This window comes from Neovison vison, chromosome X (genome assembly GCF_020171115.1).
Source record: "Neovison vison isolate M4711 chromosome X, ASM_NN_V1, whole genome shotgun sequence".
NCBI lineage: Eukaryota > Metazoa > Chordata > Mammalia > Carnivora > Mustelidae > Neogale > Neogale vison.
In genome coordinates, this window is record NC_058105.1 from 24,673,867 (window position 1) to 24,684,975 (window position 11,109).

The window sequence follows — 11,109 nt, forward strand, 5'->3', positions numbered from 1 at the left end:
CTGACGGCTTTCTTTGAACAGTTCTATCTCCATCTGTCTTCAAATCTGTCTTGTATTTTTCAAATAAATATTAATAAATTATAGATGTTTTGTTAAACAGACTGAATCTTAATAATAGAGGGAAATAAGAGCAAAGAGGAACTATATAAAGTGAATACATCCCATGCCAATTAATATGACATCAATGGTTTATCTAATTTTTGCAAACCAGTAAGCATACAGTTTATATAATGTGCATTATCTATTGCTTTATCTGTTTCTTGATCTAGCTATTTTTTCAATATTCGTGTACAAGTGGTGATAGTAATGCATATAGCAGGTTATGAATTCTAATTTAGATCACAACTTCCTATTCTTAGAACAATAAACTATAATATTTATCATGTCACATACAAGACACACCGAACCATATTTTCTGATCTACTTCTAAATCCAGTCTAAACTAAGGCAGAATTGTCTCTTTCATTCCTCTTAAAGATATCTGAAAATTTAGGGGTGGGCAAGAGAGGGAACAAATATATTGTGACTGGATGGTTATCTCTGTCTGATTCATTACACTATAGCTTGAGATGTCTACATTTTAACTTCTCATTACTCATCCCCTCAAATGAAATCTATCTTTCAGATCTCTGGAACATATTTAAATTTAAATTTTAGTCCTTTAATACTTGAAAGTAGAATTTCTACTAGCTCATATTCATTACTGATTTTCCTGTGTCACCTAAAATTTAATTATAAAGATGACACTTTAATCCTAGTGCAACTCATTGGTTTATTATAAGTAAGGAACAAAAATGCCAACAGATCAGAGCCCCAGAATTTTTTTCCCAACAAAATGACTTATATTAACTTTTAAATGTATGCAAAAATAAACTTCAAATGTTATTCATGTAGCAATAAACATTCTAAAGGGCAATGATTCCTGACATTGTGGTTCCTTTTTAGGCATTTAATGACTTGTTAGACTATTAAACATCATTGGCCCCTCAAGTTAGTCATTAACTCCCTAACAAGGAATGTGAACAATGGAATTGCGGGCTAATTGTAGTTACAATCTTTTCTCCCCTATTTAACATATATTTATATAACTAATTTCAGAAACTGTATGATTTCTACTACTTCTGTAGTGACTGATGGCTTCAGAGATTTTTAAATATATATGTTTTAGAAGAGAAAATTAATGCAGAAATAAATTGGATACATAGAATTGCATTTTTTCAATTATTTTGGAGGATAAACAAAATAAAATAACCCATATAAAATGATAATTTAAAACTAACACTCAAATAGTACTGAAAAATAACTAAAGTAGAAAGCTATATTTGGAAAAAAATTTTCTTCTAATCATTAATCAGCTTAGTTTATATATACTGACTTTATAAATTGAAGTATATTTGAAATACATTATATTAGTTTCAGGTGAATAACATAGTGAATCAACAATTCTGTACATAATAAGTATAGTAACCATCTGTCACCATAAATTATTGCAATATTATTATCTATATTCCTTTTGCTATACTTTTCATCCCTATGAATTATTTATTTTATAAATGAAAGTTTGTACCTCTTAATCCACTTCATCTATTTTGCCCAATCCCATACCCTCCACCCTTCTGGCAACCACCAATAATGATTTCACTTATATGTGGACCCCAAAAAACAAAATAAAGAAAAAGAAATTACTGTTTTGCTTGTTTCTTTCCTAATGGATAAATCAGTGGCAAGAGAGTACATATTCTATAATTTTAATGGCACAATATTTTAATGTGTATTTTAAAGTAAAAATGTATACTATTTTAAAAGTACTTAAATTTCATGTCATCATTTGATTGCCCTACAATACAGAGTTGTTGCTTTTGTTTGCTTGTTTGTTTGTTTCTGTTGATGGCTTCCAGTCTAGACTAGAGGCCACAAAATGCAATGCACAGGTCACATTTACTTCACAGATCTATAACACCTTTATAAAATTTGAATAAATTCAAAATACTTAAAGTGTACTTCTAGCAGAAAACCAAAAGAAAATCTTTATGACCTTTACTTAGGCAAACATTTCTCAGATATGGCACTGAAATCTTTTAGAAAAATGAATAGGCAAACAACAGAATAACAAAATGCTTTTCAAATCATAAATCTGATAAAGTGCTTGTATCCAGAATTTGTAATGAGCTCTCAAAATTCAGTAAAACAAAAAAATACAATGAAAATATGAACAAAAGACCTGAAAAAATGTTTTACCAAAACAGATACACAGATGAAAAATAAGTGCATAGGATTTTGTTCAACATCATAACCATTATGGAAATGTAAGTTAAAACCATGATGAAATTTTACTACAAACATATTTCAGTAGCTTAAAAAAAAACAAAATTGACAATACCAAGTGCAAGGATATGAAGCGATTAGAATGCACACTCGTTGGATGGATCTCATAACATTTTTCCAAAGTCGAAATTTTGTATAGTTAAATTAAATTAAATTTTGTATAGTTAAAACATAACCTTACCACACAACCCATAAACCTCACTCTTAAAGGTTCACACAAATAAAATGAAAACTTAAGTTTATGCAAAAATCTGTACATAAACATTTATTAGCAGTATTAATAATTAGTAATATTTATTTGTAATCACCAAAATGTGAAAACAGCACAAATATTGTATAACTGGGAAGTGGACAAACAAACCAAGTTCATCTGTACAATGTAATGAAATAATACTCAGCAATAAAAAGCAACTAATTACTGATAAATACAATAACCTGGATGTGTGTCAAGTACATTATGCTAAGTGAAAGAATCTAGAGTAAAAAGGTGATATACTATGATTCTATTTATATATCATTGTTATAAAGATAAAACTATAGATTAGAACAGACATGCACACAACTTACCAAATTCTAGGGATGTGGGGGAAGAATAAACTACAAAGAGACACAGGAGAAATTTTGAAGTGATGCAACTCCTTTTTTTATTTTTTAAAGATTTTATTTATTTATTTGACAGAGAGAGAGATCACAAATAGGCAGAGAGGCAGGCAGAGAGGGGGAAGCAGGCTCCCTGCTGTGCAGAGAGCCCGATGTGGGGCTTGATCACAGGACCCTGAGATCATGACCTGAGCTGAAGGCAGAGGATTTAACCCACTGAGCAACCCAGGCGCCCCTGATGCAACTCTTCTATCTTGATTGTGGCAGTGGTTGAACAACTGTACACGTATTACTATATGTAAATTATACCTTTAAGAAGATATGAGAAGCTTTATCGCAGTGGGTTTGCCGCCAGAACACAGGTGTCGTGAAAACCACTGCTCAACCTAAACCAGAATGGGGAAAGAAAAGACTCATATCAACATTGTTGTCATCAGACATGTAGATTCGGGCAAGTCTACCACTACTGGTCATCTGATCTACAAATGTGGTGGGATCGACAAAAGAACTATCGAAAATTTTGGGAAGGAGGCTGCTGAGATGGGAAGAGGCTCCTTCAAGTATGCCTGGGTCTTGGATAAACTGAAAGCTGAACGTAAATGTGGTATCACCTTTGATATCTCCCTGCGGAAATTCGAGACCAGCAAGTATTATGTGACCATCATTGATGCTCCAGGACACAGAGGCTTTATCAAAAACATAATTACAGGCACATCCCACGCTGACTGTGCTGTCCTGATTGTTGCTGCTGGTGTTGGTGAATTTGAAGCAGGTATCTCCAAGAACGGGCAGACCCGTGAGCATGCCCTTCTGGCTTACACACTGGGTGTAAAACAACGAATTGTTGGTGTTAACAAAATGGATTCCACTGAGCCACCCTACAGCCAGAAGAGATACGAGGAAGTTGTTAAGGAAGTCAGCACCTACATTAAGAAAATTGGCTACAACCCCGACACAGTAGCATTTGTGCCAATTTCTGGTTGGAATGGTGACAACGTGCTGGAGCCAAGTGCTAACATGCCTTGGTTCAAGGGATGGAAAGTCACCTGTAAAGATGGGAATGCCAGTGGAACCACACTGCTTGAAGCTCTGGATTGCATTCTGACACCAACTCGTCCAACTGACAAGCCCTTGCATCTGCCTCTCCAGGACGTCTACAAAATTGGTGGTATTGGTACTGTCCCTGTGGGCCGAGTGGAGACTGGTGTTCTTAAGCCTGGCATGGTGGTCACCTTTGCTCCAGTCAATGTTACAACTGAAGTCAAGTCTGTTGAAATGCAGCATGAAGCTTTGAGTGAGGCTCTTCCTGGGGACAATGTGGGCTTCAATGTCAGGAATGTATCTGTCAAAGATGTACATCGTGGCAATGTGGCTGGTGACAGAAAAATGACCCACCCATGGAAGCAGCTGGCTTCACAGCTCAGGTGATCATCCTGAACCATCCAGGCCAAATTAGTGCTGGGTATGCACCTGTGCTGGACTGTCACACAGCTCACATTGCTTGCAAGTTTGCTGAGCTGAAGGAGAAGATAGATCGTCGTTCTGGAAAAAAAGTTGGAAGATGGTCCCAAGTTCTTGAAATCTGGTGACACTGACATTGTTGATATGGTTCCTGGCAAGCCTATGTGTGTTGAGAGCTTCTCTGACTATCCTCCTCTGCGCTGTTTTGCTGTTCGTGACATGAGACAGACAGTTGCTGTGGGTGTCATCAAAGCTGTGGACAAGAAGGAAGCTGGAGCTGGCAAGGTCACCAAGTCTGCCCAGAAAGCTCAGAAGGCTAAATGAATATTATCCCCAATACCTGCCACCCCAGGCTTAATCAGTGGTGGATGAACGGTCTCAGAACTGTTTGTGTCAATTGGCCATTTAAGTTTAATAGTAAAATTCTGGTTAATGATAACAATGCATCATAAAACTTTCAGAAGGAAAGGAGAATGTTTTGTGGACCATTTTGTGTGTGTGTGTGTGTGTGTGTGTGGCAGTTTTAAGTTATTAGTTTTTAAAATCAGTACTTTTTAATGGAAACAACTTGACCAAAAATCTGTCACAGAATTTTGAGACCCATTAAAACAAAAGTTTAATGAGGAAAAAAAAAGATATGAGAAAATGGTACAATAATTTAGAAATTTTTCAAACATTTACTGATGATTTTCTCTTGAGGAAGAAAAATCTGCCAACACTAGGACAACACTTAATCATCCAAAAAATATTATGGAACATGAATGAAAAGTCAGGTACTATTCTAAACAATTAAGTTGCAGAGACTTCTGGAAATATGGCAGAGTAAGAGAATGCTAAGATCACTTTGTGCAATGGACAAAACTAGATAACAGTGACATCAGTGCAACTACATCACATACATAAAACATGAAGGGGTAGGGAAAAAAATAGTGCTTTTAGAAAAGGCTCAAATATAAGCAACTATCAACTTAACTTAGACTGCCATATGCACAAGATGTTATATATGAACCTAATAGTAACAACAAATCAAAAACCTGTAATATATACACAAAAAAGAAAGAGAAAGGAATCCACTCATGTCACAAAAGAAAGCCATCAAACCACAAGGAAAGAGCAGGAGAAAAAGGAAGTAACATAAAAGAACTAGAAAAACAAGTAACAAAACAAGTAACAAAATGGCAATAAATCATTCCTATCAATAATTACTTCCAAAGTAAATGTACTAGGTGGCTCAGTTGGTTAAGCAGCTGCCTTCGGCTCAGGTCATGATCCCAGCGTCCTGGGATCGAGTCCCACATCGGGCTCCTTGCTCAGCAGGGGAGCCTGCTTCTCCCTCTGCCTCTGCCTGCCTCTCTGTCTGCCTGTGCTCGCTCTCTCTCCCTCTCTCTCTGACAAATAAATAAATAAATAAATAAATCTTTAAAATGCTCCATTGAAAGAGAGAAGGTGACTGAATGGATAAAAAAGCAAAGAGTCATCAATATGCTCCCTACAGCAGACACTTCAGACCTAAAGACACATGCATATTGAAAGTGAAAGGATAAAAAAAATTTACCATATAAATGGAAGCAAAAAGAAAGCTGGGTGGCAATATTTATATTGGACAAAATAGACTTTAAAACAAAGACTGCAACAAGAGACAACAAGAACACTACATAATGATAAAGGGAAGAATCCAACAAGAGAATATAACAATTGTAAATATTTATATACCCAACATGGGAGCACCTAAAGACATAAAGTGATTATTAACAGACATAAAGGAAGAAATTGACAGTAATATACAGATAATAGGAGACTTTAACACCCCACTTACATCAAGAGATAAATCATCCAAATAGAAAATCAGCACAGAAACAGTAGCTTTGAATGACACATTGGATCAGATGGACCTAACAGATATATTAAGAATATTATAACCAAAAACAGTAGAATACACATTATTTTAAATTGCACATGGAATGCTCTACAGAATAGATAATAGGGGGCCACAAAACAAGTCTCAATAAATTGAAAAAAATAAATTATATCATACATCTTTTCAAACTACAATATAAAACTGGGAAACAATCACAAGAAAAAAATCTGGAAAGAACACAAATATACAGAGGCTAAATATGCTACTAAGCAATAAATTTTCAACTGAGAAATCAGAGGAAATTAAAAAATATATGGAGACAAATAAAAATGAAAACACAATGGTCCAAAATTTTGGGGATGCAGCAAAAGGTGCTCCAGGAGAGAAGATTATAGTGATACAGAACTACCCAAGAAGCAAAGAAAAATCTCAAACAACCTAACTTACACCTTAAGGAGCTAGAAAAAGAACAACAAAGGTAGCCTAAAACCTGTAGAAGGGATCTAATAAAGATGAGAGCAGAGATAGATAAATAGAAACTAAAAAGCAATAGAAGATATAAATAAAACCAGAGTTGGTTTTGTGAAAATATCAATAAAATTGATAAACGCTTATCCAGACTCCAGCACCTGGGTTGCTAAGTGGGTAAATCCTTTGGCTCAGGTCATGGTCTCTGGGTCCTTGGATCGAGCCCCGCATCAGGCTCTCCACTCAGCAGGGAGCTTGCTTCCCCTCCTCCCCACCTGCCTCTCTGCCTACTTGTAATTTCTCTCTCTGTCAAGTAAATAAGTAAAATTTAAAAAAAAAGTTTAGCCAGACTCATCAAAAAAAAAAAAAAATGAAGAGAGAGAGTTCAAATAAAATCAGAAATGAAGGAAAAATAACAGCCAATACTACAGATATACAAAGGATTATTAAAATATTTTGAAAAGTTATATGCCAATAAATTGGACAACCTAAAAGAAATGCATAAATTCCTAGAACTATACAATCTTCCAAACAAGAATGAAGAAGAAATAGAAAATTTGGAAGGACAAATTACTATAAATAAAATTGAACTAGTAATTTTTAAAAAAAACTCCCAACAAACAAAAGTCCAGCACCAGACTGCTTCACTAGTGAATTATACCAAATATTTAAAGAGTAAGACATAGTCTTCTCAAGCTATTCCAAAAAATGGAAGAGGAAGAAAAGCCTCCAAATTCATTCTACAAGACCAGAATTACCCTGATATCAAAATCGGATAAAGACACTAAAGGCCAATATCTTTGATGAATGTAGATGTAAAAATCCTCAACAAAATATTAGCAAACTGAATCCAATAACACATTAAAAAATCATTTAGCATGATTAAGTGGAGTTTGTTTCAAGGATACAAGGGTGGTTCAATGTTCACAAATCAATCAATATGATATATCACATTAACAACACAAAGGTGAAAAACCAGACAATCATCTCAATGGATGCAGAAAAGCATTCTACAAAGTAAAATATCCATTCATGATAAAAACTCACAACAAAATATTTGACAAAGTACAGTATACAGTCATGGTAAAATCTCTCAACAAAATAGGTTTTGAGGGAATATACCTCAACATAATAAAGGCTATACTGACAAAGAAGATATGAAATACACACACACACACACACACACACATGCATGCACACATATATTCACAATGGAATATTATTCAGTGATCAAAAATAATGAAATCTTGCCATTTGCAACAACATTGAAGGAGCTATAGTGTATTATTTGATAAGTGAAATAAGTCAGAGAATGACAAATATATGATTCCACTAATTTATGGAATTTAAGGAGAAAAACATGAACATAGGGGAAGGGAAGGAAGAATAAAAGATAAAAACAGAGAGGGAGACAAACCATGAAAGACTCTCAACTATAGAGATCAAACTGAGGGTTGCTGGAGGGGAGGTGAGTGTGGGAATGGGCTAAATGGGTGGTAAGTATTAAGCAGGGCACTTGTTGGGATGAATACTGGGTGTTATATGTAAGTGATGAATCACTGTTACACTATATATTAACTAACGAATTTAAATAAAAACGTGGAGAAAAAAAGTTCTACTCTCTTAGCAACATTCAAACACAAGATATGGTATGAATAGATGTGGTGATGGGAGCTTCTGGGAATCCATTTTTTATTGCTTCTATTGCCTCAGCAAAATGAAGAAAGACTATCACCTGAGAGTGAAAGGGGGAAGGAAGTGATAGAAGTTTGTGAAGAGTTAGAAGGCAGGTGTGAAATAGTCATTCTGGTAAGTAAGAAGGTGAATGAATTCAACCTGGCCTGACAAATAAAAAAAAAAAAATTGGAGAATCTTGGTCCATATTTGCACATAACATTCTGATTTTCACTTGCACCTTTTCATGTGTGGGAAAGGAGACTGAACAAACATTCACAAGAGGTAACTAAATTTCAAGTAATGGTGATGATGACAATGCAACCTGTTACTATTGAACATTTACTATATACAAAATATTTTACATACATAAGCTCTAATTCCCACAATAACCATGCAAAGTTCTTAAGTATTATAATCTTACCTTCACAGGGTGCAAAAACTCCAAAATTAGAGAAGGTAATTTAGTTGAGATTCCACAACTAAGAACATCACAATTGTCACTTAAAATCAACTGTTTCTTTTGAAAGAGCATTTGAAAGTGACCAACCTAATTCAGTGCCCTTTAGTCTTTTTCCTGTTCCAACACATCTGAAAAATAGATAATATCTAATATGTATCAGTGCAATTGTGTTCCCATCAGTAATAAGGAAAGAAGTTTGTGCAAGACTGTCCAAGGGCAGCATAGCTTGAAAAAAAGAAGTAAATAATTTTGAAATGAGTGAAGATCTCTCTTAGGACAAATGAAATATGATTCTCACCTTCAGCCTCTTTTTTTCAAGCTCATTCTCTTTAATAGACAAAATTAATATAAATCTACCTGTCTGAATATATTTTCAACTTGTACAACAATCTCATTTTAATTGTTGTCACTATTTTTGTTAAAGTTTTCAAATATTTATGTAAAAATATCATATGTTTGATATATAATGTCTTAGAATGAGCTTAATAATAAATTCAAATCTCCTTGCTTAAATGAATGCATACTAAGGTATGATGAGAAATTGCAGAAATCGAACAGCCCTTAAATAGTGACTATTGAGAACTTGTGGAAAATGAAAATGTTACTTCGTGACTAGAAATAACACTATCAAATATCTAAGAATGTCTAGAGGTATTGACATCAATACTCAACAATATTCTGTATTATTAATATGAGGATGCAAGATCACTTCGAAAAATAAATGAAGACCCTTACAGCCAATACTGGTTCACTAAAACAGTCATACTAGATTATCATTTTCTGACTAGTTGCTCAAAGAAACAGAGTACATTTCTTCAAAATAGATTTGACTAGGCTCTTCAGTCTATCTTTGTGAAAATATTGAGAAATATTGACTTTATGGTAGTACAAAATAGGTGAAAAATTAGTTATATGACTGCTACTCAAAGGACAAGATTGATTTGGGCAATTGTTTAGGGATAGGGGCCAATCACTTAAACTCTACCTTATGAAATGGAAAACTTCTACATATGTGATTTGGAATTTCTTTCTGTGGAAAATTTGCCACTTCATCCTCATTTATTTATTAAATCTTTTACTTGATCAGTACCAACCTGAATTACAAATGGAAGCTCAAAATTGTAGTTGTTTCTGGATGCAGAAGAGGAGACAAAAGTAAGAATGTTCCTATGGTCGCTTTTTTTCCTGCACTGTAAGTAATAATTCATGTTGCTATCACCACAATCCATACATTATGATGCTGACTAGATAGTGCAAGTTGATTTGTGCCTTACATTTTTATTTTTGCTGTGGAAACATGACTATGCATCTGATAAACATTATAACCTAACACTCTTTTTTCATGTTAAATAAACATTTATAAAGTAAAAAATAAGATACTGCATGCAACAAGAGAATAAAAATTACCTTAAAATATACACAGAATATTAAAACAGACCAAGTGCTAGATCAGAACATCTCAATAATCTTAAATACAAGTTATATAGTATATGTTTGCTGGTCACAGAAACATTAAATAAAGGAAGGTATCTAGAAATTTATAAAATATTTATAAGTCAAACAATGCATTTTGAAATAATCAATAGGTAAAAAAATGAATTCACAAAGGAAATTAGAAAAAATTTTGTTTTGAATGAAAATGAAAACACAATATATCAAAATTTATAGAATGTAGATAATACAACACTTAGCAAGAAACTCATAGCTTCAGATGTTTATATATGTTTAAAAATCTAAAATCAGTTGTCTAAACTACCATCTCAGAAAGACAAAAAAAACAAAACAGCAAACTAAATGTAAGTAAGGAGAAGGACAATAAATTTAAGAACAGTAATCAGTGAAATAGAAATAGACAAACAATAGAGAAAAAATTAATGAAACTGAAAGCTAGTTCCTTGAAAATATAAACAAACTAATTAATTTCCAGCTAATTGATTAAGTCAAACTAGAAATATGAGAAATAAAAGAGAAATCATTATTGCATATGATTTAAAAGAACAAAGGACTATTATAAAATGTATTACAATAAATTTGAAAACTTAGATGAAATAAACAACTTCTTCAGAGACTTAAATCACTAAAACTAACAAAAAATTGGAGAATATGAATAACCTTAAATTTATCAAAGAAAGTTTATAGCAGCAATGTCCACAATAGCCAAACTATGGAAAGAACCTAGATATCCATCAACAGATGAATGGATAAAGAAGATGTGGTATATATACACAATGGAATACTATGCAACCATCAAAAGACATGA

The 11,109-nt window shown here is 33.6% G+C and overlaps 1 pseudogene; it reads left to right on the plus strand.

Annotated features, from left to right (window-relative positions):
- The first annotated feature begins 3,321 nt into the window (after nt 1-3,321).
- Nucleotides 3,322-4,753, plus strand: LOC122897219 (annotated as a pseudogene).
- The last annotated feature ends 6,356 nt before the right edge of the window (nt 4,754-11,109 follow it).